This window comes from Panthera onca, chromosome B1 (assembly GCF_046562875.1).
Source record: "Panthera onca isolate mPanOnc1 chromosome B1, mPanOnc1 haplotype 2, whole genome shotgun sequence".
NCBI classification, from domain to species: domain Eukaryota; kingdom Metazoa; phylum Chordata; class Mammalia; order Carnivora; family Felidae; genus Panthera; species Panthera onca.
Window position 1 is genome coordinate 107,877,812 of NC_138342.1, and position 27,773 is coordinate 107,905,584.

Sequence of the window (27,773 nt, forward strand, 5' to 3'; positions counted from 1 at the left end):
GATGGGAGAGTGGGTGATGGGTAGTGAGGAGGGCACCTTTTGGGATGAGCACTGGGTGTTGTATGGAAACCAATTTGACAATAAATTTCATATTAAAAATAAGAAAGAAAGAAAGAAAGAAAGAAAGAAAGAAAGAAAGAAAGAAAAAGAAAAAGAAAAAAAAACAAAAGAGATCAAAGATTAAACTGGGACTGAGGCACAGAGAATTGAAATAAACAAAACTGTGAAGTAGATACTTTAAAAGGAAATGTATAAACTTTAGTAGAGTATATAAAGATACCAAGAAGAGGGATAAATCAAGATGAAATTCTTTCAAGTTTTAGCAACCAGGAAAATGATGGTACGAGGTAGGAGATAAACAGTTTAGATGAAGAGAGTAATGAAATTAATTTTAGACTGACTATAGAAGATTATACAAGTGTAAGCAGAAATCAGATACAAATAACTGAAGCTCAAATGAAAAGTCAACCCTAGAGAGATTTACAAATTTAGTCACAATTAGCACAGTTGAGCCAGAAAAAAAAAAAAAGATCAATTCTTTATTCGAAAAAAAAAAATTCTATACTGAGAAAAATCACAGTAGGCCAGTGGACTAGATCTTTATAAATAAGCACAGGAATAAAAGGAGAGAGAAAAGTTTAAAAAAAAAAAAAAACAAAAAAAATGAAGAAAATTTCAAGAAACAAAAGGGAATGTGGAATAGCTTATACTCACAAAAGCTGATAGAAACATGTTTAGGGGATGAGAGTGGAGTTTCAATATTATAAACATCTGCAGAATTTTTTTATTATTTTTTTAATGTTTAATTTGGGAGAGAAGCTGCATGCTCAAGAGTGAGGTAGGGACAGTGAGGGGACAGAGAATCCCAAGCAGGCTCCACACTGTCAGCACAGAGCCTAATGTGGGGCTTGATCTCACAAACTGTGAGATCATGACCTGAGCCAAAATCAAGTCAGACGCTTAACTGACTGAGCCACCCAGGCACCCTTAAACTTCTACAGACATTTAAAGAAAAAAACAAGAACTGAAAAAAAGACATCTTCATGATACTCAAGAGGGACACAGTCACATTAACAGTAGAAATATTTATTTCTACTCTGACATATATATCAGATAATATACTCTGATAATATATCTCTGACAACCAAGTGTAGAAGAATAACAATTTCTAACCAGATACAAAGAACTTCAAACATGCAGACCTTTCCTAGATTAGGAAAAGGGGTTGCAGTGAAGTGCCATATAAGGTATACTTAAAATGAGAGTGCTTTAACATTCACATTTCCACTAAACAAATCGACCCTTAAAACATCACCATTGAGTATACAAAATTCTGACCCTAATCTTAGCTTGCGTTTCCACAAAAAAAAGTTTTTAAAAATGTTTTCAAAGACATGAAAGTAAAGTTACAAAAAAATAGAACTATAGATAGTCTCTAAATTCTAAGATCAAAATAACAGGGTATCCAAAAAGTAGAATTCACATTTGTCCTTCAACCATTTGTAAATGTATTTCAAATAAATCTAGCTACATAACTCTGTTCAGATCACTCTATGGTCTATTAAATCAAGCATAGAGAGTAATAGGAAGTAAAGTTATTTGGTAACTAGTAATCCACAATGTCACAGCTCATAGTTTTCTTCAACCATCTTCCCTCTACTATTATTGGCAAACCCTTATCCTAAATATATTTGGATTTTAAGAATCTAAAAAATGTATTCCCAAATCATTTTTTCAGGAATTTGGGGAATATTCTCTTTTAAAACTCTTGCACAATAATTGAGTTAACTTGTGTCCCAATTTTTTATTTAAAGGCAGATACTTTTAGTGGTAAACTGTTAATGAATGTCACAAACTTTTGAAATTATAGAACTGTTTTCACCACTGGAATCTGTTGTATGTTGACATGGGAATAATGACAAAACTCAAAAAATTTTATAATATTGCATGAAATTAATTCCAGTTAGACAAACTTCAGACAGCCTTAATGTGGCCAATACAAAGAAACAGAAAAATCATTTTCAGTTCCTACTCCTTGGTTTCCTGTCCTGGTTACTCCTACAAACACCACCATATTTCATAATATATGGTATAATATATACAAACATTAAAAATTCAAGAGAATTTAAACTTATTAGAAATAATGAAATTTAAGGAGATTGCTAGATACAAGATCAGAAAACAATAATTAATTTGATTCCTAACAGCAACAAACAATGCACACATTTAGTACCAAAATAGCTACTATGTCAAAATTGGTTTGGTCTGAAAGAAACAGAAAACAAAATTATAGTGACTTAAACAAAGAAAGGTTTATTTTTTTTCACATGGCAAAAAATCTGGAGGTAAGCAGTCATGTGATTCAGATACTCTAAAATGTCAGTGAGTACCTGAGAGCTTTTTCCATCCATCTGACTGCCATGTTTTATACTTATGTTTCATCATTTCTTATTCACAGAATAGATGAAGGCTCTCTAAGCACCATGAATTCATATCTGGATCACAAACTGGAAGAAAAGGGAAAGGATATAACCAGTAATATATTTTTTTCCAGAAAAAAAAATCTTCCTAATAATCACTCCATTGGATTTAAGTGTCATTGGCCAGTACTAGGTCATATGGCCACCTCAAGCTGCAGGGGAAGTTAAGAATTGCTACTAGATTAGCCAATACACAAAGTCTGCAACAGACTCTTCTTAAAAGTTCATCAAAAATTTATAAGCTGGGACACCTGGGTGGCTCAGTCTGTTAAACATCCGACTTCGGCTCAGGTCATGATCTCACAGTTTGTGAATCTGAGCCCTGCGCTGAGCTCTATGCTGACAGCTCAGAGCCTGGAGCCTGCTTCAGATTTTGTGCCTCCCTCTCTCTCTGCTCCTCCCCTGCTCACTTGCTCGCTCTCGCTCTCTCTCTCCTCTCTCTCTTTCTCTCAAAATAAATAAACATTAAAAAAAAAATTAAGGAATTTTCTGCTATACAGTGATTAACCCTGATAAATAATGAATTGGTAGAAAAGGGTAACATGCAATCACCACATGAAGTTAGACTGCATTCATGACTAATAAGTCAAGGATGTAAGATCTTATTGGAAGCAATATGGCCACAGAGAGCAGGACCCAATGCAGCATACTGGAGTTGAGTTCACCTTCCCTAGGGGTGGGATGAGGAACAGCAGTAGTAGCTGTTAGCAATAGTATGTGCACAGATTCTGAGAAACTGAGTGCTTGCTATACCATGGTTTTACCACTCCAAAAGAACTTACACTAATCACATTTCTTTACTCCTCCAATTATTTCCTCTGACCCTCCTCCACAAAAAAAGTAATAGGATCTTTTCATTCTTAACATTAAATAGCTTCAGCAAGACCACATCCACATCTAGAGAAGAAAGCAGAGTCAGTACCAAGGGGTCCTTGATCTATATCTCTGCCTCTAGCTTTCTAGTAAAGTTCACTTATCTTCAGTCTACCCACTGACTCAGAACCTTAAATGGGTTGTTTTGATATGAATTTAGGAGATTCATTTTAGACTTAAAGACACCTGCAGATTGAAAGTGATGAGGTGGAGAACCATTTATCACCCAAATACATGTCCAAAGAAAGCCAGAATAGCAATACTTATATTGGACAACCTAGACTCCTTTGTTCTTGTATTATTTTTATCCTGCTTTGATATTAGGGTAATACTAGCCTTATACAATGATTTTGAAATGTGTTCCCTCTATTCCATTATTTGTTTTTTTTAATTTTTTTAACGTTTTATTTATTTTTGGGACAGGGAGAGATAGAACATGAACACAGGAAGGTCAGAGAGAGGAAGACACAGAATCTGAAACAGGCTCCAGGCTCTGAGTTGTCAGCACAGAGCCCGACGCGGGGCTCGAACTCACGGACTGCAAGATCATGACCTGAGCCGAAGTCGGCCGCTCAACCCACTGAGACACCCAGGCGCCCTGTTCTATTCCATTATTTGTAAGATGTTGATAAAGATAGTCATTTTTTCAAATGTTTGCTAAAGTTCACCAATGAAACCATGCAGTCGTGGGCTTTTCTGTGCTGGAAGATTTTTGACTCCTAATTCAGCTTTCATTCTTGTTACTGTCTAAGATTTCCTATTTCTTGGATTCAAGATTCATGATTCAATCTTGGTAACTTGTGCATTTTAGGAATTATTTGGATTTTCCTAAGTTATCTGATTCATTAGGATATAATTGTTTATATTAATCTGTTACCACATTATGTATTTCTGTGATATATATTGTATTGCTTTCTCTTCCATTTCTCATTTTGGTTTTTGAGTTTTCTTTTTTTTTTTTCTTAGTTAAAGTAGCTAAAGCATTGCCCAATTTATTTTTTGGAAAATCTTGTCATTACTTTCAATATTATGTTAGTGTTTATTCTGGTCTCTATTGTATTTATTTCTGATTTTTCTTTGTATTTCCCTCCCCTACTAAATCTTAGGTAAGTTTCTTCTTTTGCTAGTTCCTTGTGGCATAATGCTAAGTTGTTTATTTGAACTTTTCTTAATACAAGCATTTATAGCAAAAAATAATTTAAAAAAATTATCACATGATCTAGTAGTTCCACTACTGGGTATTTACACAATGAAAATGAAAACACTAATTCAAAAAGGTATATTCACCCCTATGTTTACTTAGGATTATTTACAATAGCCAAGATATGGAAGCAACCCAAGTGTTCATCAATGAATAAACGGATAAAGAAGATGTAGTTTTATATACACAATGGAATATTACTCAGCCATAAAGAATAGTGAAATCTTACCTTTTGCAAAAACATGGAGGGATCTAGAAGTTATAATGCTAAGTGCAATAAGTCAGTCAGAGAAAGACAAATACATATGATTTCATTCATATGTGGAATTTAAGAAACAAAACAAATGAACAAATAATAAAAGAGACAAACAAAAAAACCAGACTCTTAAATACAGAGAACAAAGTGGTCGTTTTACCAGAGGGGAGATGGACAGGGGGATGGGTGAAATAGGTGAAGGGGATTAAGAGTACATCTACCTTGATAAGCACTGAGTAATGTATAGAAACGCTGAATCACTATATTGTACATCTGAAACTAATATAAACACCTGAAACTAATATATTAGAATTAAAAAATAATAAAAAAATCATTTTGCTCACATTATGTTTAGAACATTCTTTAAGCTTTAGGTGATATAGTTGACTAGTGAAGCTGGTAAGAAAGAAAAATGAGCTTGGTGTGGAAAAAAATACCTATGAAACAAAGTAAGTAAAGCAAAAGCAAAGACTAGTATAGAATCAGATCATACGTCTCCTGTTAAGACCCAAGAAGAGCAAAGAGGCAACAAGCACAAAGAATAAAGTCCTGGTGGTAGATGATTCCTGGCAAGGAGCATAGGAACACATGAGATGGTTTTGTGTGACTGAATTGCTTGACAAATCCTGTAATATACTGACTTCCACAGTAATCAGACCCATGAACACCTAAGCAATAATTATATTCCACTCCTCCTATCTAATACAATAATGAAAAAAGAGGTATACGTATTGTAGGTGAGGGTGCAGAGAATGGACACTCTCACATACTGTGAGAGCATTCATTGGTGTAATCACTCTGGAATCAATTTTACTTTAAGGATCAAACTTTCAAATACTCATCTCATTTTCACCTAGAAATTCTATTTATATTAGTTTACCTTAAGGAAATAATAAGGTACAGATTCACTGCAAAATAATTTATAACAAGAAAAAACTGTATACAGCCTAAATGAGCCAACAAGATGATATATTAAGTAAATCTTGAAATACCTATACAATACAATTCTCGAAACTAGTAAAAATATGTACTAAAAAACTACTGAAGAATGAGGATATGTGTATGATATTTTTATTAAGAAGTCAGGTTATAAACAGCTGGTATGATCTCAATTTTGTAAAACATAAATACGTACATATACATTCATATTCAAACACTCACACACACATTCATAAAGACAATAATATACACTTTTGCAAAAAGTCACCTATTTCTGGATCACAGGCACCTCAGTAGTTTTATTAGGCTTTTCTTCGAGTAGGACATACCAAAGTTCCCAAGAACATGCTAGAGAAGTTCTTTGTCACTAGTCCTTATTTTGCTGAGTAAAGTACTCTAGCTTCTTCTAAGCTTGCTAAGGGCAACAGAGAAACACCCCATGGGGGAGGTTACAGGGGTAGTTTGTGGAGAAAGAAAAGAGGATAAGAAAAATAGCAAGAGAGGGGTGTCTGGGTGGCTCAGTTGGTTAAGTGTCTAACTTCAGCCCAGGTCATGATCTCATGGTTAGTGGGTTCGAGTCCCACCTCAGGCTCTGTGCTGACAGTGCAGAACCTGGAGCCTGCCTCGGATTCTGTGTCTCCCTCTCTCTCCGCCCCTCCCCTACTCGCAATCTGTCTCTCTGTCTCTCAAAAGTAAACATTAAAAACATATTTTTAAATAAATTTTTTTAAAAAAGATAGCAAGAGAAACAAGGCAGAGAGAAAAAAGATTTTTTTAAGAAGTTTTACATTGTGGTATGTGATTGAACGGTTCTGATGAGAATTTCAGTAAATGCTACAGCACTTGACAATACTTTTAGAGTTGGCTTTGTTGAGGAAAATGTTGCTTGTGGGATTTGCCGATTTGTTTTAATGGAAGTTTTTGGAGATGCAACAAAATACTGAGCCTGGCTTCTGGAGGAATATTTTTATTTCGTATAGAAGACCAGGCCAGGGTGGCTCAGTGGGTTAAGCATCTGACTACTGACTTCAGTGTGGGTCATGATCTCACAGTGCGTGAAATCAAACCCAACATCAGGCTCTGTGCTGAGAGAATACTTGGGATTCTCTCTCTCCCTTTCTCTCTGCCTCTCTGCCTCTCTCTCTCTCTCTCAAAATGAATATACTTTAAAAAAAAGAAGAAGACCAGGCCAGGCCCACATAGCAAGGCTAAGCTGTGGGCATCATCAATTCAAAGAGAAAAAGGAACAGATGGTGTATAAATATCACTAAGCAAAATACTCATCTTACTTTCCAAGCCATGGTGGATTGACCAGTGAAAGCTCACAGGAAAGGTGATAGAAAACAGACACACAAACAGGAAAGGCAGTTGTTGGCACTGGTGATGGCCAACAACATGTCAAGATCTAAGATACTGAAAGACTCAGGTTCAAGGTAAAAAATCTAACTCACTTCAGCATAAGGTAAAAACTTCCACACTAAAGAACTATAGTACTAATCAGCAGCCCATCTGGAGGGTAACAGAATAAATGGCAGAAGCCAAATATTTTTAGGGTGTAATTTTTAAAAGAAAACCAAATCATTTGGACACCAAGTGCAAATAATTGACATTTATTCAAACCTTAGCCAATTAATTATTTTTATAGCTGTTATTAAGATCCTCTGACTTATGTAAGTATTGTACCTAGGATGTAAACTAGCACTAAGCCTGAAACTGAACAGGGGATAAAGTAGTAGCAGATTTAGAAAAATGTGAGTTCTGAAAGCCAGGCGAACTATTACACTCCTCATTTATCATGAATTTCTAAAACCAAAAAACTTTACTCAAAGATAATACTCTATTTCAAAAATATTGAAATACTTAAAACAAATAAATTTCCTACGATTGCAAGATTTTAGGGTGCTCCTGCAATTTATGCTAACCAGAAAGGCATTTACAGCAAAATAACAAGACTTTGCTTGTGCCCCATCCTCAGCAATAGAGGAGGACCTGAGGAGTTAAACTGAGCCTCATATAAGATTCCAGATACAGTTATGGAATGCATCACAATAACTTTCTTTTGGACAAACAGAAAAAAAAAAATAATAATAAAGATTGGTTTAGCTATCAGCCTCAAATAGAACACTTCACCAATAATCTTACTCCTGTTTTATCTAAAAAGTACACCAAACAAAAACATGGAAGGAAGAAAAACACTACAGTGTCATTTTGACATGAATTCAAAATGTATTTATGACCTACATTGTGCAACTTCCAGTCTGAGCTCTGATTTCTTGGGAAACCCAGAACTGATAAAATGCATCTAAACCTACTAGGATGCCCTTCCAATTCTATGCCATGTAGCTTATGCACCAAAAAAGCAGCTCACAGGTCTTAGATTTCCCGTATTTGAGTAACAGTATGGTTTTATGTGATACTATAATAAAATATAAAACTCTATATTCTGTGGCTAACCTCAACAACACAAGAAACAACAGGTGCTGGCAAGGATGTGGAGAAATGGAAACCCTCTTTCACTATTGTTGGTAGGAATGTAAACTGGTACAGACACTCTGGAAAACAGTATGGAAGCTCCTCAAAAAGTTAAAAATAGAACTACCCTATGATCCAGCAACTGCACTAGTAGCTATTTACCCAAAAAATACAAAACTACTAATTCAAAGGGATACATGCACCCCAATGTTTAGAGAGAGCAGCATTATCTACATTAGCCAAATTATGGAAACAGCTCAAGTGTCCATCAAGTGATGAATGGATAAAGAAGAGGTGATTTATATATACAATGGAATATTACTCAAACATAAGAAGAATGAAATCTTGCCATTTGCAACAAAATGGGTGGAGCTAGAGAGTATTATACAAAGCAAAATAAGTCAAAGACAAATACCACATGATTTCACTCATATATGGAATTTAGGAAACAAAACAAATGAGAAAAGAAGAAAAAAGAGAGAAAGAGAGAGAGGTAAACCAAGAAACAGACTTCTTAACTATAGAGAACAAATTGATGGTTACCAGAGGGAGGTTGGGTGGGGCGGGGGGGGGGGGGGCAGGGAGGGGGTGGTGATGCATGAAATACATGGTGAGAATTAAGGAGTGGACTTATTGTGATGAACATCAGGTGATGTATGGAAGTGCTGAATCACTATATTGTATGCCTGAAACTGATATTATACTGTATGTTAACTTAAAAATAAAAATAAAATAAAAGCAACACATATTTCAAAAAAAAGCCCTATATTCTGCAATGGGATATTGGCTCTATAAGAAGATGCACTACATGCAAATGTAAACAGTGCAAGATTATAAGTTAAACCCTCTGAATTCATAGAGATTTTAACCTGGTAATTTAAAAAATTGATTAACACTGGCACTAGCCAAAAAGGTCACCATGTTGCTGTGCAGGTGCATTTTGATGCAATTCACTCAATGAATACAGTAGTCCCCACCTCTTATTTGTAGGGGATACATTCCAAGACCCCCAGTGGATTCCTGAACCTGTGGATAATACCAAACCCCATATGTACTATGTTTTTTTCCTATACATACATACCTATTATAAAGCTTAATTTATAAATTAGGTATAGTAAGACATTAACAACTACAATAATGAAATTGAATAATTATAAGAATATACTAAAAAGTTAGGTGAATATGGTCTCTTTCTCTCTCAAAATATTTTATTGTACTATACCCACTCTTCTTGTGATGATTTGTGATGATAAAATACACGATAAGATGAAATAAGGTGAATGATGTAAGCCTTGTGACAAAGTGTTAGGCTACCACTGACCTTCTGACTATACATCAGAAGGATCATCTGTTTTCAAACCATGAATGGATTCAGGTAACTGAAACAGTGGAAAGTAAAACCATGGAATGGGATTACTGTATGACCTCCATATTACCCAAAAAGAGAGCTTTACCAAGCCTATCCTGCAACTCACCCATTCAGACACAAAATCCTCACTAACAGAAAAACACATCCTTCTGCCCAGAAAACTCAGCAGCACACACCTTAAGTATTTCAGTTCTGGCTCAGATTCCAGAAGAGCAATATGACTTATTTGGTCTGAGCTGGACACTGATAGAAGATGTGTGAAACTAGAATCAACCCAACAGAACAATGAGAGTAGCTATCATTTAGTGAATGCTTACCAAATGCCAGGTACTATAGTAATCACTTTCCAGGCTTTAGTCATTTATTTTTCACAAAATACTTTGAGCTGTGTATTGCTATTCTCATTTTACAGACTAGGAAGCTGAAACACATAGACTGGGGGCTACATATCCAACATCATATAGGTAATAAAAAATGAAACTAGGATTTTAACAAGGTCTCTCTAATCACAAAGACTTCTTTCTATTACAACACTGTCTGGAATGATAGAGTAGCTCCTAGTTTCCAGAGGTTCCAAGAGACTAATTACTTTCAATCCCTTCAAGTTAATCCCAACCCTCAAAACCAATGTGCTATATAGCATTATGGCCACCCTGGAACTGAATCCCCTGTGAAATCTCCAGACTTTGTCACCAAACATGTTTCACATGCATGGGATAATTTTTATAGCTAACTGACATCTTTTGTAATCACAAGAGAAATTGAATAGGAGGAAAAAAAAGGTGTTGCAGTGAGGAGAGTAGGTGGGGAAGGGAACTAAGAAAAATAATGAGGGGAAGGATACAAAGGGAAAGGGAGAACCAGAAGCTGAGACAGACACCAGATTATTATTTGAAAGCTGTTACTTTGTTAAATGAAACCTGGGACTCCAGGGTCTTTGAAAAGTAAGTGTGAAGAAATGAGAGACTTTTGCCAATAGACTCAGTAAAAATAAGCAGCTATAACAGTGTAGCCCATTGTTTTGAACCTTCTTTTAGCCTGCTTACTAAATTTAAACACGACAGCCAGTTTCTTAAATTCTTTCCACTGCTTTTTTATTTCTGTTCTTTTAATGCAGGTTGAAATCAGAACTTTCTCTATTCCTTTTCTCCATCTTTAAATTAAGTCCTAACAACAAATTTTCTTAGACTCTAGCATCACCAATACTGAAAATGCTTACACATGTCCAGCTATGTTTCTAAGGGTCATTGGGCTACTTTTTTTCTGGTGATCTCTTTATAACTTTATTTTGCCTTATCATTACTACCTTTACTTTAAGCAAGCTATATTTAGGTAGTTCATCTAGTAGTACGTATGTTTTCTCCAGTAAGATTAAACAACTATGCCATTAACTTCAAAACCAAGACTTCAACATCATATTAATTTGATGTAGTTTCACTTTTGACTTCCAAATCACTTTAATAAACTGTTTCCCTATTCTACTTGGACCAAGTGGTTAGTCATGTCAATACTACTCTAGCTGGCATGCTAGATTTCCTCACCATCCATCCTCTGCCATAACCACTGGGGCACATCATACAGCACTAAGGTTGTATTTACCATTCATTAAGTGCCAGGCACTGGAAAGGTGCCATTCCACAATCATGGACAAGCTCCATAATCTCTTTTCTCATATACCCAGGCTAAAGAGTATTCTCTGTAAGAGCTATGACACTGGGTCAATATTTTCCACCATACATTCATACTGCCCTATCTGAGCTAGGCTCTTAATTTTTTTCAGAAATTCTTCCCTTCATTCATATAAATCAGTATCTTTCCAACCCCTACCATGTGCCAAGCCTAATTCTATGTACTAGAAATACAAGAATAAATAAATTAGACAAAATCCCTGTCATCATGAAGCTTATGATTTATGAGAAAGATGAAAAGTATATAATATCAAGTAATGATAAGTGTTATGAAGAAGCAGGGATCCATCTAAATTTAGTTCTCTAATATATTCCCTTGAGTGGCCCTTTTCACTTTGTTCACACTATATAGTCACTAAACCTCTGTAGATTATCTATCCTTCAATTTTACAGATAAGAAAGATGCTAAACTCTAGGCTCCTCTACAGCACAAATAATCTGTACTTTCACCCAATGTCTCAGGGAGAATGCAAGTAAAAGTAAACTCAACCTAAGCTGATTTATATAATAAAGAAAATTTATTGGCTGAAATTCTAGAAGTAATTAGGCTATAGGCACATGGCAAATTTTTTAGTTCTTCTGATTTTCTCTTTTCTCCCCTTTTCCATGTTTAAGCTTCATTTTCAAGCTGGCTTCCCTCATTTGAAAGACAGCTTCCAACAGCATGCCTCCTCACTCACATCCTGAGAGCAAGAGTGGGTCACTTTTACAGCATCACAAAAAATCCTAGAACCCCTAAACTCTGGCTAAGCCACCACTGAATCAATTATCAGGAAATGCCTTGGGAAGACTGGATTTGAATGTAAACTTAGCAGTGGAGCAAAGGAGGTGAGATAACACTGACTGGCTTAGACCAATCAGGATAAACTAAAAGCTGGGGTCAATTCCACTAACTTTCATGCCTGGCACATGGTAGAAGGATAATAAGAAAACCACAATGTTCTTTGATTTACTCTTTGCTCCACAGTATGTTTCTGAAGAAGCAATACAGTTCCTTAAGACAATTTGAATTTTAATTACAATTTTTTTTTAACGTTTATTTTTATTTTTGAGACAGGGACAGAGCATGAACGGGGGAGGGTCAGAGAGAGAGGGAGACACAGAATCTGAAACAGGCTCCAGGCTCTGAGCTGTCAGCACAGAGCCCAATGCGGGGCTTGAACTCACGGACCACGAGATCATGACCTGGGCCGAAGTTAGACGCCTAACCGACTGAACCACCCAGGCGCCCCAAGACAATTTGAATTTTAGAATGACCATTGTTCTTGAAAAAAACTTATACAGGATGATTTTGAAATTCTGAAATTAAGACATATATAAGAGCAATTCAAATAAATGTTTAAATTGCTGCTACATTGCATTGTGCTTACCTAACTGTATAACCATGTTACTTTCATAGTGCCTACTTTGCTTAATTGATATCATAGAGCTTTATCAGGTGTATTTATTTTGTATATGTCACATATCTTAATATATCTGTATTCTGTGACTGTTGCAGTAACCATAACTCAAGAAATGCAAAGTAAGGGTTCAGACCACTTAGGGATGAATATATAGGTCATCCTAGCAGGAAAATAATCCAGACCAGCTAAGGTTTGGGAAAAAGAGAAGGAAAATATAAACTGGATAAAGAAGGAGAGAAACTATAAATATCAGTTATGCCCTTGAGACTAGATTCAGTAGTAAGGGCTATAGATTGTCTCACCAATCATCTTGACTCAAGATTTTTAGATGACGGCAACGGGCCATTGCCTTGAAGAAGACCCTACGGTAATTGGGATTGTACCTCTCCTTATGAGGATAAATTAGAGTATCTTGTTCTTCCCAAAATGGAGGCCCAATATTATAATGTGGGAGCTAAATATCATGGAAGAGTACATGTAGATCTGTATCTGATCCAATTTACATAAAACTTCAGATATGTCCAATTTCAGAATTTGAGTTGCTTATTCAGTTATGTTTCTTGTACTTCCAGTAAGCTCTATTATCAAAAATAGGCAAGGCATATGGAATTTTTAATTAGTTGCTCTGTTTAATAGACATTTACCATCACATGACATAATAATAATCAAGGAGTTAGAACATAATAACTACTTAACTAGATTTAACTCCAATACTATGATGTGTACAATTCAATCATTATTATCACTATTATGAAGACAACTGGGAATATTTTACTGACTCTGATCATACCTATGAACATCATCTATCAAGGTCTTGGCAAAGCACAGGAATAACAGTTAAGAGATTAAATGCTTGATGTCAGAAATTTTCATAAATAAGCTTTCCTTTTTTATTTCAGGAACACAGTGAGAGACTGTATGCATATACTGCCTCAAAATTGATTGCTATTCTACAGCTCCTTAAACTCACATGGTAGTTCTTCATGTTCTCCTGTTAAATTTTACCCTGTATTCAGAAAGTAAATAATTATGACTTTCTAGGATTCATTCATCATGTTTTTCATTTCACTTAACCTAATTTTTAAAATTAGTTGCTAAAATTACTTTTTACCTTCAATCTACTTGAAACACTGCATTATTCTCTATCTACAACTTTTCTTCCTGTCTTCAAGAGAGTAGCCCTTTTATATTATCTATAATAAATTAAAATCTTTCTGCCTGTCAGCTTCTGTACACCATGATCATCAGTATCTGATAATTATTTTAGAAAAGAGTCACTGGAAATATTCTCCCAACACATTCAGTCTCTTTGACCTTCTTCCTATGACTATTCCCCAGCAAGAAGTCCAAGGTCCATCACCAGTCCATAATCTTCTCTGTATTCCAATCAACCACAGTGCTCATTGCAGAGTAAAGTGAACCCAGACTCCTGGGCAAGACAAATTGGCAGGCAGAAGTAGAATCTAGAGCTGACATCAAGACAGTGACATTGATAAATTCCTCACAGGTAGCTATAAATGTCCACCTCTTAAATTAATACAAATATCACAGTAAGGACTTGCTTTTTGGGAGGGGTGAGCCCAGGCAAAATTTTAGAATAGAGTTTTTTGTTTTTTGTTTTTTTCTGGAGAACCCAAACCTCCCCTGTAGAGTCCTTCCAGAAAGGCCACAACACCTCATGTAAAGCAATCAATCCATAGGAAAGAATCTCTTGATTCTTATTTAAAACTTATGACTAAATGTATTGCTATTAGCTTTCTTACATGAATTTTCTTTTCAAATATAACCCAGATGTATAAAACTAAAAGCTTAGCTCCTATTAGAGGTATTATGAGTATCTAGAAGTAAGTTAGGAAGCAATAGTGGTTATATGTTCCTTTTCCCTGCACTATACTGATTTTGCCATGTGATATTACCCTTACTCTTAAATGAAGGTATGGTAAAACTAACACAATCACTTGTCTCCCCTAGATTTGCAGTGTGTTCAACAGAGTGTCTCAAAGGCTAACAATTTTTGGCTTCCTAAAGAAGCATCCTAAAAGGAATGTGCTTTCCTTCTTGTCCTAGATCATGGATTCTCTCTGGTTCCTGTACTTTAGTGTTTTTTAATTCTAAATCCACATCTGTCCAATAAATTTCATTTTTTTTACTGTTTTCCAGAGACTTTATTGCAACTAAAGAAGTTAAACTTAAAAGAAGGAAAAAAAATTGGATGCAGAATAACCCTTACAACTTGGCTAAAATCTCTATATGTGGATAACTGTCTGTGCCATCTATGCAGCAGGCTGCCTGTACTTCAAATTTTGAAAAAACAATAAGCATGAATCTTATACTTCATTTCCAGATAAAATTCTCTCTTACACATAGCATGAATTCTCTTTGGTGTTAATTTATTTCCAGCCTCTGACCTTAGCAAGATAGACACTGAGCTACATGAAAATAATTAGAATTTCTTTTTTCATTTTAATTGCATTGAGAATTAGTTTGTTAGGAAAATCACTGACTCTTCATGGTTCTATCCCAAATGTCCAATAGCAATATTAATAAAAACAAAAAGAGAGAAATAGTGACCAGAAGAGGTAAAATAGAAATCAAACCTGTCATTAAAAACTGGCTGAAAAAATTCTGTTTTTGGCAAAAGAACATTTAAGAATGCATGGTGTTTATCTTAAAATATGTTAAAAACTATCATGTAGAAAGCTAAAAGGTAAATTAGAATATAAGGTAAATAAATAAAGAATAGATTAGAATAGAAGGTAAATAAATAAAGAATAAATTATTCTAATAAATTAGAATGGAAGGTAAATAGAACAAAAGGTAAATTCAATAGTGTGCCATATTTAGTTCAATGTAAGAAATGCCTTTCAATGAGTTTCCCAAAAAGTAAAACAGCCACAGGGTTAGAAAGTTTTCCACCTCTGGAAATTTTAAGAAGAGGCATAAATGACATTTGTGGTGTGGAAAACTAGAAAATTCAATTATCAGATTCTGTATTTCTTAGTACCTCAAACTAAAAAATTTCAGTTACTCTGCTTCATGTTCACAGAATAGTGCTATCTAATATCTATCCAATTAAAATGTTTCATACGGAGGTAATCATATATAAAAAGAAACAAATTCCTGAAAGTTCCCCCCAAATGTTGTACAGTGTGCCTTTTGATTTCTAGAACTGTACTCCTTGGATTTATGCCTTGTAAATTAAATAAAATTAATTTTCATGTATTATTTACAAAGTCACCATTTTCAAACAGGAAAAAGTCATCTAGGAGAGAACAGTAGCAGATGTACTTGCTTATACTCTGGGTTGGCAAATCCAAGACGGCCTCATCTCAGAGTAACAGCAACTGTTTACTGGTTACAGTTTTCACATTAATCTGGACCAAATTTTTCCACCATCATTTCCATCATGGAAGCTTTTAGTTCAGCATTTATAGTATTTAAGAAGGGTGGTAGGCACATGTTTTATGCAGGTTTTCTAAGAAGGAGCTTCCAGATCAGTCACTGGTCAAATAATAAATATAGTCTCTGCATTCCAGGGGCAGGACAGGCATAGTAACAAATTGTTTTATAACTGCTTAACTTGTTAACAGTGTTATGATATTTTTCTATCCATACCACAAAAGGTTCTGATGATGTGACCTATGTATAGAATCAATGCTAGCTCTACAGAACACGTTACTGTAGCAAAGGAGGCATGGACTGGCACCTGCAATCAGATGTACTTACAGACATGTGAGTCCTAAATTCACCATTTTGTTTCCTGCCTTTCCTACCAATTTTAACATTTTCAAAACTGAAAATATCCCTCACAATCAACTAACCATTAAGAAAGAAACTTTAGCATTATACCTACATATATACCAAATATGTCCCTTATCATACGCATGGATGGTCAAATTTTACAAAGATGTAAATTCAAATAAACTCATTACAAATATGCAAGAAAAATTTGCCTCCATGTTGTCTGTTTGAAGGGCCATATCCACAACTGACTTAGGGAATTTAACTCATTAACCTAAACAATTAGAAATTAATTGACTTGGGGAGTTGGAGGGTAGCCTGAAAGCATGAATACTATGCATCCTACCTTACATCAAGGATATTCAGATTCAATATTCAATATTCCAGCATGGGACCAAGCAGCCATTTAATAATTATTTATAACAATTACTTAGAAACCAAAACACACACATCATTCCTTTCCTTTGTCTTTATGCAGTATTTTTATTTTTTTTTTTATTTTTTTAATGTTTGTTTATTTTTGAGAGAGAGACAGAGACAGAGACAGAGTGTGAGCAGGGGAGGGGCAAAGAGAGGGAGACACAGATCAGAAGCAGGCTCGAGGCTCTGAGCTGTCTGCACAGAGCCTGACGTGGGGCTCAAACTCACAAGCTATGAGATCATGACCTGAGTCAAAGTCAGACGCTTAATTAACCAACTGAGCCACCAAGGTGCCCCTATGTAGTATTTTTATACATTACTTGGTCACTTAAAAGTGTATAAAATATGTTTACTAAGAAATCCTTCACTAATTTATCTTTAAGTTTTTTAAATATGTCTGCTGTTATGTTGCCCACATACCTTAAAACAATTGTTTTCAAAGACCTTGACAAAGAAAAGAATGAAAAGGTTGGAAAGTCATTTAACCTACTAAATGCTTCTCTACCTTTCAAGATAGATAAATTCTGGATAGACGAGGCCTACTGAGCCACCTAGTGTCTTCTAAAACAGAAACCACCCTCAGTGATTTCACCATCTTCCCTAAAAGGGAATTCCCACTGTTACTTTGGAGTATCTACTGAAAGCTTGGTAGAAAAGAGACTTGACTTAAAGTTAATGAAAAGTCATGGAAAAATAAAAAGTGAAAGAGTGAAAGTGTTCCATAAAGATTAGTGTGCGTGTACACATGGATACCTGTGCACTCACACACACACAAATTCACTTCCAAGCCTACACTGGAATTAACAAACGTGCTTAATGGAAACAAACAATTAACATACTAAATCTCAAATATAAATATTTGTTTTATAAAACACAAATGTGTGGTTAGCTAGCTCAAGACTGCAAGGTAGACATGACCAGACTGATGACTAGACACAGGATAGTGTTAACTAAAGGAGACCTAGAGTTTTCCCCCATTAAATTACATATCAAATGACCCCTAGAAATTTTCTGTATTATTTGACTTTTTCTACAATGAAAATAAGTATCAGAATAAAAACAAGGTTTTCAAGAAACCCGTGGCAGTCTTAAAATATTCCTTCAAATTACTTGATAGCCTCCCATCCAGAGATGGGGGTCAATGTTCCCCCTCCCCTCAAATCTGGATTCTCACTGATGGACCAATAGAATAAATCAGAAGCAATCCCAGCACCAGTTTCCACACCCAGGTTTAAAAAAAACAATGGCAGCTTTCACTTCCTGACTCTGGGGATACTCTCTCTTGGAACTAAGCCCCCATTCTAGGAGGAAGTTCAAGTACCCAACAGAAAGGCCAACATGAAAAGGAATCCAGATGCCTGGTCTTAGGACCCAGCTGAGCTCCCCTCCAACTTAGTCAAAGATGTTAGTCATCTTGGAAGAGATCCTCCAGCGCCCCATCAAGCTACCCCAGCTAACTTTGTAGAACAAATATAAGCCTTCCCAGTGACTCACGCAAAAATGAAGGCTGAATAAATAACAGTTGTTCATTTTAAGTACCTAAGTTTGGGGTGGTCTTTTATACAATAATTGATAACAAAAATCAAAATCAAAATGGGAACTGGCAACATACATCTTACTTTGAAATTTTCTTCTTTAGGCATCTATTGCTCTTATACTTAGAATACTGATTTTCCAACTTTGTCTAATGGATCTCTTTTATGGATCTTACATAGACAGAGTGTACTATAGGACATACTTTTCAAAAGATCTAAATAAGTTAATTATAATTTTTCAGAATTATATAGTACTCTTTTAGCTGATTAAAAACATTAGAAAATCAATCACAAAAATGAATATAGGAATCATCATACCTGGTGGGGGCAGGGAGGGGTATGAAAGTTAGGAAGCAGAGTATTTAATGATGTATCTATATCAAAATCATCCAGAATTCTTCTCCCCCTATTCCAGAAGAATGTTTTGAATTAGAAGGGATGTTATATATCACTTAGTCCATTCCATGATATTTAACTGTATATACAATAAATGAACAGCAGAAATAAGTCTCACTGTTAAAAACTGAGAACAAACTGAGGGTTGATGGGGGGTGGGAGGGAGGGCAGTGTGGGAGGGAGGGCAGGGTGGGTGATGGGTATTGAGGAGGGCACCTTTTGGGATGAGCACTGGGTGTTGTATGGAAACCAATTTGACAGTAAATTTCATATATTAAAAAATAAATAAATAAATAAATAAATAAAAATAAATAAATAAATTAAAAAAAAAAAAAAAGAAATAAGTCTCAAACATAGGCGTCATGACTTTTCCCTATGTGTGTTTTCACAAAACACAAATGCCCTTGAAAATCAAACTAAATAAAAATTAATGGATGTAAAATCTATAAAAATTTATTTAGTTACAAAAGCATTCTCAAGAATTTATACTTTTACTACAGCTAACTCCTCTTTGCTGAGCACTATAAATGATGGGAATAGAAAGTACATAGTCTCTGCTTCACAGAAGTTCATACTGGAAAGTATACATATCTTAAAACAATTAGGGAACTAAGATGGGCAGAGGCCGGGGTTGGGGGTGGAGGGTGGTCTAAAGTAAGGAAAGACTCAGAATAGCATTAGGTTTGTCAAGAAAGTCCTCAACAACATATGGAATACATTAAGGAGGCCATGTCCCTTAGCTAAGGGACCACAGTAGGAAACAGGCAAAGTCAATAAAGGATATATATTTGCTGGGACTATTAGAAAGAATATTTTTACATCCCTTGTTTGTTGAAACAAATATAAATATAAATGAACTGAAGCAATTTAGATTTTGCAAGCTTCTACTACAATCTCTTCAGTTCATGAAAACATCACCCCTTGATAAATCCAAGCTTATGAGCAAGCTATTCCCTCTGCATGAAATAAGGTTTCTCTTTTTTGCCCTGACAAACTCCTAGTCATCCTTCAATATCCACCTCAAAGCCATTTTCTTGGTAAAGGATTCCTCAACTCCAGGTCCTACCCACCTATCTAGAGGCTCTTTTTTTATATATTTTATCACACTTTATTATTATACCACTCTATGCTATATTTCTTTTGCTTAATGTTGTCTTCATACCCTCTGGTATATGAATTCTTTAGAATCATGTACTCTCTCTTACTCCCATCACAATGCCTGGCATAGTTCAGACACATCATAAAATTTATGATTAAAGATCATGTCTTATTTTCGTCTATGCTCAGAGCTAATAGTCAAAGTTTATGTAACATGTAGGAGAAAATTCATCTAATAAAACTACCTTCAAAACATTCAGGATACTTAAATAACTGTCTCCTTCCTCAAGGGAAATGTACTACTCATTATGAGCCTGGCAGTTGCTAAATATTCCATGAATCAAGCAATAAAATTATTATATCATTATTTCTTCATAGGCATAAAATGCCCTGAACCCAACACTAGAAAAAATATAAACTGTAGTTAATCAAAGTATAGAAATTAGCATCTTAGAATAATCTCTAAGTATACTTAGTCATATTCAATTACTTTTCATCCTATCTTGCCATGAAGAGTTAAGTTATAGTTATTATTGTCAGTACCATGCCCCATCTTTACAACCCACTTCCGTTTCAATGCCAAATGTAAGGAAGATGACTCAAGATTTCCATGGGCTCACAAGACTCATGGAGCTTCAGACATATTGAATCATAGGGGACTTATTCAAAAATCATGGTCAGTGCTAAATCAAGAAACAAAAGTAAAGAACCTCTTTAAATGATGCTTTTAAACAGCACAAAGGGAAAAGTCATGAAACTAACCATATATAATGTCTGAGGTAGAATTTCATCTCATGGTGGGCTTCTGAAAACTGACATAAATTTTTATACAGCTCTAAAAAAGTTTTATTTGGTCAGCTTTTGTCTTATGTTAAACTGTAGATTTTATCATGAAAGAATGAACGAATGAATGAAAGAAGAAAAGGAAATAAAAGAGAATCCAAAACCCCACATTCTTTAAGAGAAAAAAAAATCCAACTACACCACATTTCTTTGGGTAGAAATCTATTAAACTATCATTCCCTTGAATCTGTATTTTCATTTATTTTTCATAAAATGTATGAGATAAAAATAATAGTTCTCTCATAAACTAAACAATAGAAAAATGGCAAAGAATTCATTATTCCCTCCATAATTAAATGAATCATTATTTTTCATATACTTAAATAGATACTGATTCAAAATTGACTTATGTCTTATCCTTCAGGAATGATCAAACAGTTATTATTCAATGGGGTAAGTGCCACAACATTAGTAAGCACTCAGGGCAAACGCACAAATATAGAGAGCAATTAATTGCCTGGGAAAGTTGGGTAAAGCATTAGAAGAAATGATATTTCATCTTGAAGTATTCAGAACAGTTTAGACAGCAAGAATAGCATATGCAAAAAAAAACTGGAGGCACAATAGAGAAACATATATTACAAAAAAAATAATCATCGCTTAAAATAACCAGAGGCTATAGATTAGGCAGGGAAGTGGCAGGAAATGGGCTGGAAAGGTAAGAAGAGCCTGACTGCTTAGCGTTTTGTACACTGCAAAGCAATTTGAACTGTACCTTTTGGGCAATAAGAACCATAAAGGTTTGGAGTGTATGGAAGAAGAGATAATAAGATTTCTGTTAAGAAAAATAACTGGACTCAGCATGAAGTATAGGTTGGAAGGAGTAAAACTAGAACCAGGAAAAATTAGGTAGGCCAATGCAAAGTGAAGATAAAAATGATCAAGTCATAACTATGACAGAAGATGGACAGTAGGTAGCAGATATTAGAGTCCCAAGGCAAAATCTACAGGGGTGAGACAGAGAGGAGCCTACAACTCTAGGATTTCCAACTAAGGAATATATACATAGTGGTGATATTAATTAAAACAGGGAATTCAAGAGCTAGAGCAGGTTTTCTGGAGACAAGATAATAAGTTCAATTTTATTTGTGATAAGCTTGATTTCAACCCTTGACATCCAGAAAATATGGACCTGGAGCTCAGTCTGGACTGAAATTACAGATGTGGAAGGCAACACAGAAACAGGAAGTGAAATGAAATTGTGTTCATAGTGAGAAAGGAGCTAAGGTAAACTGAGAATCAAAGACTACAGAACCAGGAGAAAAAAATGATCAGGGTACAAGAGTGGTGCAGGGGGCAAGACACAACAACACTTTTAACCAAGAAGTGTCTGAAGTGTTTGCTCAAAGTAATATAAAAATGTGAGTATTAAGAGAACTTATAGGGTAGACTGATGAGAAATTTATACAGAGGAGGAGTTGAGAAACCTCCTGGATTGGAATACCCTCATCCTTAAGAAAGAGACTAGAGGTACAAAAGTCTGGTTAAGAATAATGGATTAGGGGTGCCTTGGTGGCTCAGCCAGTTAAGGTTAAGCATCTGACTCTTGATTTCAACTCAGGTCATGATCTCACAGTGGTGGGATTGAGCCCCACGTTGGGCTCTATACTGAGCATGGAGCCTGCTTAGGATTTTCTCTCTCCCTGTCTCTCTGCCCCTCCCCTGTTTGCACTCTGTCTCTTAAAATAAATAAATAAACATTTTTTTAATCTATTTAAAAAAAGAATAATGGATTGGTAATTTTCAACAAAGATGCCAAGGCATTTCAATGTCTTTTTAATAAATGGTACTAGAACAATTAGACATATATATATGCAAAAGAATAAAGTTGAACGAACTCCTTCCTTATACCATACACACAAATTAACTCAAAATGTACCATAGACCTAAACATAAGATCTAAAACTATTAAACTCTTAAAAGAAAATATAGAGGTAAATCTTTGTGACCCTGGGTTAGGCAAAGCCTTCTTGCATATCACACCAAAAGCGCTCTGGTCTTACAGAAAAATTACATAAGTTGGACACTATAAAAAATTTTTAAACTTTTGTGCTTTAAAAGATACCATCAAGAAAATGAAAAGGCAACCCACAGACAGGAGAAAATATCTGCAAACCATATATCTGATAAAATATTTGCATTTAGAATAAGGAACTCTTAAAACTCAATAACAGACAAAAAACCCAATTAAGAATTAAAGAAAGGTTCTAAATAGATATTTCTCCAAAACAGATATAAAAATGGCCAAATGAAAAGATGCTCAACATCATTATCCATTGGTGAAATTCAAATCAAAACCACAATGAGATATTACCTCCTATCTACTTTTAAAAAGATAATAATAAGTATTAAAAGAAAATGATAATTAGTGTCGATGAGAATGTGGAATGACTGAAACCTTCATACATTGCTACTGGGAATGTAAAATCATGTAGCCACTTTGGAAAACCATCTAGAAGTTCCTCAAAATGTTAAACACAGACCTACCACATGATCCAGCAATTCCATCCCTAGGTATACTTCCAAGAGAATTTAAAATATATGTCCCCACAAAAAAATTGCACACAAATGTTTATAGCAACATTATTCATAATAACCAAAAAGTGAAAACAACCAAAATGTCCATCAACTTATGGATGAATAAATGAAATGTGGTATATCCATACAAGGAATATTATTTAGCAATAAAAAGGGGTGAAGTACTAATCCATCCTACAACACAGACAAATCTTGGAAGCATTATTCTAAATGAAAAACACCAGTACAATAGAAAACATATTGTTATTACTCCATTTATATGAAATGTCCAAAACAGGCTAATTACAGAGACAAAAAGTAAATTAGTGGTTGTGTAGGACTGGGAATTGAGGATAAATGGGAAGTAATGGCTAATAGGTACAGGGTTTCATTTTGGCATGCTGAAATGATCTAAAATTGATTGTGGTAAGAGTTGTATAACTCTGAAAATACTAAAAACTACTGAATGGTACATTTTAAATGAAAGAAACGTGTGGTATGTGAATTATATCTCAATAAAAATGTTATTTTTTTAAATGATTCAGGATTGCTCCCAGATTCAATCCCCCAGCATGCCCAGTTTCACAGTTTCTATTCTCCTCCAGCACCTGTAACATAAATGCCCATTTCTGAGCTGTAGCAGGAAAGGAGCAAAATTGCAGATACCACAGGCAATCAAGAATTGTTCAACAGAGCACACAGAAAGAACTACTCCCAAAATTATTTTGATGAAATTCTAGATGTTCTTGGGTTCCCTAAGAGTAGGCAGAGATGTGAGAGTAATTCTCACATCTACACAGTCTTGGGCCAAATTAGACTGCATCAACACAGGCTACAAAGAGAGCAAGTAAAATGAGAAGGAAAAGCAACACTTTAGGCTCAGAGATTAAGAATTCATTGTTAAACACAGCAACGTCACTTTTAAATGAGTGATGAGCACAAAGCCACCAATATATATATCAAAACAGTAAATACTGGGCAAGTAATAGACATAGACAAGTTTGATAGCACCCCACTCTCCACTGTTCAGTCCTCCTACTTAATCCTCATTTTCACACCAGCCTTACTGTATAGGGGATGGCAAATGGGTTCATTTAGAATATGTTCATATGTGACTTGAATTTTCAACTGTCTTTCTAATCCCTTTAAAAAATGGACTCACAGTTACAGGCCTCAAAATTAATAGGCTAGATAATCAACAGGAATAAAAATAAATACATATTATTTTTAAAGATACTGGATAAATGCTATATAGTTATAAATCTTGCTTATTTTTTATTATATCTCCAGGCCTGTACTTATGTATATATAAGTATATATAATACTTACCCATCAGTGTCTAAGAACTTTCCACCTTTCTCTTGGCTCATATTTTTCCTATTCAGCATTCTTTTCATCTATTTTCTATCCCAACTGTACGAATGGAAGATAGGTGCCCTGATCAAATTTTACAGACTATCAGGATAGAACACTGACTTACTTTATATTATCCCAGCTCTCATCCTAATGAAAATGATGCCTTGGCTTGAGAAAGTCTGAAAGATCTCTCTCCAGCAAGGCTTGAGTACTATTCAGATTGATTATAACTTTACTGTTAGATGCAATATACCATGTAAGATGCTGATTTTCAAAATGTCTTAGACAAAGTTCTACACCAAAAGATACTTTTAAATTAATTTTGAGTGAAAGGTGGTAGAGAGAAACTGACTTATCATGGATAGGGAACTGAAGGGAAGAAGAAGATAAAGGATTACCTTTCTTGTCTTGGCTAAAGACAGGAGTATTTCTTTAGATAGAAAAAAAAGCATAAACAATAGGGTCTGCAAGAATGAATCCTGGAATGGTTTTATTTTATAAATAATTTCAAAAGAGTGTGTACAAAGGAATCTCTAGGATTTCTGATGACACTAAACTACTTTGAAACTTATAAAAATAAGAAGCCAAATTAAACTATATTTAAAAGATGGCACACTGTGAGATAAAAATATCAGTCCCAGGAAAGATCCTGAAAGCAAACCCAATATTTCTCTTTATAAAAAAAAAGACATCAAAGTTCAATATATAATCAAAGAGGAGCATTTGAAATAAAACAGAACACATAATGCTCTCCTATACAAACACACACACACACACACACACACACACACACACACGTAAAATGTACTGTGCATGTCTATTGACACCATACTTCAAAAAATAGCAACAGGGAGAAAGTCCAACTAAAGGTAACTGAAATGACTGAAGAGATGAAGAGGCTGATAAAAGACTTGAAACCTGAATTCCAGTCAGGAAAGGTAACATCTGAAGGGAGATTTGAGTTAAATATGTTCTCAGGATGAAGGAAATTATCTGGGCAAGAGGAAAGGGTGTAACTCAACTGCATCTTGAGAGAAGAATTAGTATACTGTGCTGAGATGAAAGCATTTATTTCTAACATTGTCAGAAGCACATTTTAGGCAAATCCAGGCCTGACTTTTCCATGAGTCCTTCTTTTTCTACCTAATCCACCATGATTTCTCTCTTCCTGAATTCATTACAATAATTCTCTGTACCATGTGTTAGTTCTCAGTATACAATGCCTTGATAGCATTTTATTAATAGATGTTGTATGGAAACCAATTTGACAGTAAATTTCATATATTAAAAAAAAAAATAAAAAAAAAATAAATAAAGTAATTTTGTCATAAAAAAAAAAAAAATAGATGTTGTCTCCCTAATTGTGAGGGTAGCCTCCTAAACTGAGGATTCCATGTTTTCTTTATTGTCTACATATCAATAAGCATAATACTTTATCAACTTGTTAATATTACCAACAATATAGTAAAGTTGAACGTAGATCCATTACACTGAACACTAAAACCAAGAAGTTTACCTTTGGCACAGAACTAAGTAATTTGGGGATAAATCAGATAAAATTTCACTTGGTAAGTAATAAATATCACAGGAGTTGATAAAAACCAAAAACAGTTAATTTTGAGGAAGGTTTCAATCAATTAACAAATGATAATGTTAAAACTGAAAATTTTATAGATGTTTACAATGTATCTCTACCTTTTAAAAAATGACGTCAGAAAAACTTGGAGTCACACTATCTGACATGGGCTAATGGAACCATCCTAGACAAGATATATAAAAGAGTAAAAATTAATGAATAATTAGCCTGAGACAAAATCATGATTAAGACAGTTTGTCATTGTTCCTTGTTCATGTCCCTCATCTTTGGTGACTACAACAGCTATGAGTGCCTTAGCCTGTCCCCAGGTATAGACATCGCACCTGCACCAGGCAACCCTCTGTGTCTCTCTTTGTTTCATCAACTTGCATGTCCTTGAACTAGTCTAATGAATAATTCTAAATAAATGTAACAAATATCCATTCTCATGGAAACACTGCAATACCCCAAAGTGGTCTGAGACCAAAAAAAACGGCTCTTAGGTTTTCCCAAGAGTGTAATCTTTCTAAGATTAGATCAAGTAATGGAAATGGTCAAAATTTTCAATTTTTTTGTAAAGTTGGAGCAGCACCTCTGCTTTTTGAGTGGGCAAATAGCACATTTTAATATATATGCCTGTCTATATTTATAATAAACCCTGATAGTGAAGCAAAATGATAAAACGTTAATTCTAACAAAAAATAGCTTAACTTTTCCTTTCACCTTCCCTTCATTCTTTAATTTTCTTTCACCTTAGTCCCCAAGACACTTAGAAGAAATTCATGTACCTCCTTCTTATAAACACCACCATTTTGCTTACAGGAATTTTATGTGGTTTTGGTTGCTTTAACTTACAACTGTATTCATAATAAGCTGGAGAAAATTATATTTAAATTAGGATTCAGAACATTAAGAACAAAAGAGGAATAATGGGCATCCACACCACAAATCAATGTCTTACACATGCATAACAAAAAAAAAAATCCACTGAACAAAACAAAAACATGCCATCCCCATAAACACTGACTCACTACCCCTAAGAAAATACAACAGTGTAAGAAGACTGTGAGTATGAATCCTTATTTTTGTCCTTCCTCTTCTCTCAAAATAATTTGCATAAAATAAAATAAACAAAAGACAGTGAATCAAAACAAAATACACTAAAAAGAGATGCTTTAAAACAGTTCTATATTAGAGTACTCAATGAGAGGCATTAAAAAATTAATAATGAATTTGGACACTTCACAGATTTCAGAGTCTGGGCAAAGGAATGGGAATTATTATAAAAACATTTTTGCTAAGAATTCAACATTTTGGAACAAGCCTGGTGGCCAAGTTTGGCGACATGACATTAGCATCATAAAATTGTAGAGTACTTGGAAAGCAGTATGTTACGCTGGAGATCACTACATTGGTTTGGCAGACTTGAATATTTTTGTTAGGAAATATTTCCATCGCAACAGCAAATAGGATATTAAAAAGATCAGATCCAATTTTTAGGATGTTTATGATTAATATGTTGCATGACATTTCCTATGACAGGGGACTGTGAACCATGTCTCTGTGTACAATGTGTATACACGGATATGTGAAATAAAGTGTATTTCTGC